The 2,702-nt window shown below is 43.3% G+C and overlaps 1 long non-coding RNA gene across 1 annotated transcript; it reads left to right on the top strand.

The window, feature by feature from the left end:
* The first annotated feature begins 712 nt into the window (after positions 1-712).
* Positions 713-2,428, top strand: LOC139024437 (uncharacterized). The gene is made up of 2 exons (XR_011475752.1): positions 713-2,049; positions 2,108-2,428. It is a non-coding gene; the product is annotated as an uncharacterized lncRNA (long non-coding RNA).
* The last annotated feature ends 274 nt before the right edge of the window (positions 2,429-2,702 follow it).

Here is a 2,702-nt window from a genome sequence, read left to right as displayed (position 1 = left end):
AAGCCAGAAAGGCCTATCACATACATGTCCTTATATCAGTCATCAGTCACACAGAGGGTGTCTGGTCCTGCGCCTGAACTCCTGCTCCTGCATTCATCCCAGTCATCAGTCACATAGAGGGTGTCTGTCCTGCTCCGCACTCGCTCCTGCTTGATTCCATCATCAGCTCACATAGAGGTTCATCCTGCCCTGCCTCTGCTCCACATTTCATCCCAGTCATCAGTCACATAGAGGTGTCTGGTCCTGCTCCTGCACTCTGCTCCTACATTCATCCCAGTCATCCATCACATAGAGGTGTCTGTCCTGCTCCTGAACCTCTGCTCTCCATCATCCCAGTCATCAGTCACATAAGCGGTGTCTAGTCCTGCTTCCTCACTCTGCTCCTACATTCTCGCCAGTCATCAGTTACATAGAGGGTGTCTGGTCCTGCTCCTGAAACTCTGCTCCGTGCATTCATCCCAGTCCACTCAGTCACAGGAGGTGTCTGGTCCTGCCTCCTGAACTCTGCTCCTACATTCATCCCAGTCACTCAGTCACAGAGGGGTGCTGGTCCTGCTCCTGCAATTTCATCCAGTCATCAGTCACAGAGGGTGTCTCGGTCCTGCTCCTGAACTCTGCTCCTACATTCATCCCCAGCATCAGTCACATAGAGGGTGTCTGGTCCTGCTCCTGAACTCTCGCTCCTACATCTCATCCCAGTCATCAGTACATAGAGGGTGTCTAGTCCTGCTCCTGCAACTCGCCTGCTCCTACATTCATCCCAGTCATCAGTAACATAGAGGGTGTCTGGTCCTGCTCCTGCACTCTGCTCCTGCATTCATCCCAGTCATCAGTCACAGAGAGGGTGTCTAGTCCTGCTCCTACATTCATCCCAGTCATCAGTCACATAGAGGGTGTCTAGTCCTGCTCCTGCACTCTGCTCCTACATTCATCCCAGTCATCAGTCACAGAGGGTGTCTGGTCCTGCTCCTGATCTCTGCTCCTACATTCATCCCAGTCATCAACAACAGAGCACTGGGGCAGGTGCATGTCTGACATCAATGTGTGCACAAATATACAAGGATCATTTTAATATGGTTAATTTCAGAAAATGTTATATAACATAAACATACTGTTGACACACAGGCCATGGTGTAATGAAATGTTTTGCCTCGTGTGGTAGGTGTTGTGGCCTTTGACACTTATGTAGGTGTCATAACCAGCCATGAAATAATGCAATGTGTGTCACAACAGGTCTAAAATGTGTGTCGTGACAAGTTATGAGAGCGGTAGGTTGGGCCAGTAACCGAAAGGTTGCTAGATGGAATCCCCCGAGCTGACAAGATAAAAGTCTGTCGTTCTGCTCCTGAGAACAAAGGCAGTTAACCCACTGTTCCCCCAATAAGCCGTCATTGTAAATAATAATTTGTTCTTAACTGACTTGCCTGGTTGAATAAATAAAATAAAAATGTAATCTTTATGACATACGTATTATGTATTATGATGCTGGGAGTCAAATGGCACCACCATTTGGATATTAGAGCGATGATGTCAGTCACACGGAGCTTCTCAAAGACATTCATTCCTACAGGACTGCTACTATTTTGTACAAATAATGTTACCGTTCCTGCCATAAAGGAACTGTCTGTCCGTCCTTCTGTGTGTGAGCTTCTCAGATAGATGCAATTTCTGGTTTTACATGACAAGAACTGTTAACACATGTTAGAATGTTACCAAAACACATGACATGATGGACACATGTTACCAAAACACTGTCACATGTTCTGCCAAAGGTCAATCAAAGCTGTTCTCTTTTCAGCTCCTACTGTCTGTTTCAAGGGATGCCAACATATATCACTACTGTCCTACACTGTGGAGTGTGTCCTGTCTACTGAGGCCATATGTCACTATTAGATGTGTTACATTTGATTGATGTGTTTGTATTGCTCATTAGTGTTGAGAGATTGATGTGAATGTGTTGCTCATTAGTGTTATGAGAGATGTGTGTATTGCTCATTAGTGTTGAGAGATTGATGTGAATGTGTTGCTCATTAGTGTTATGAGAGATGTGTGTATTGCTCATTAGTGTTATGAGAGATGTGTGTATTGCTCATTAGTGTTATGAGAGATGTGTGTATTGCTCATTAGTGTTATGAGAGATGTGTGTACTCTAAGCTTTTACCCAAAGAACTTTCACGTCACACCTTTTTACAAGCTGGAGGCTTGCATTTTCATATTTTATAAGTGTATTTTCTATGCACTGCTTCATTGCTTTTGTATACAACACAGACTGTACTACTATGTATAATACTGTTTCTACTACAGTATTAGTGATTTAATACAATTTCAGGATCATCTATGAACATCAGGGAGCTGTGTTTAGTTTATAATGCTGGTTTATTATTGTATAAATACATTTGAGTTGGTATGATAAACGTCTGAACTACCATTCCTCTGCTGTGAGCTTCATGTGTCAACTACACCATGAAACTGGAAAGACAGTGTTTTTTTAAACGTTCAATATATTTACAAAGAACTGGACAAAAGATGGTAAAACAACCAGTAGATTGTAACTTTACATAAAGTCAAGTTGAGGGGCTGTAGCTCTTAAATGTTGCTCTTGTGGTCGTGGAAGAATGGTTCTGATTTTAGATTTGAATGGCAGAAGAAGGAAAAGTTGTGGAAGAGTTTCACACTTCAGTGTTTGTCTTGTTGGGAAAGTG

This window comes from Salvelinus sp. IW2-2015, unplaced genomic scaffold (genome assembly GCF_002910315.2).
Source record: "Salvelinus sp. IW2-2015 unplaced genomic scaffold, ASM291031v2 Un_scaffold1501, whole genome shotgun sequence".
NCBI classification, from domain to species: domain Eukaryota; kingdom Metazoa; phylum Chordata; class Actinopteri; order Salmoniformes; family Salmonidae; genus Salvelinus; species Salvelinus sp. IW2-2015.
This window is presented reverse-complemented; position numbering and strand designations above follow the sequence as displayed.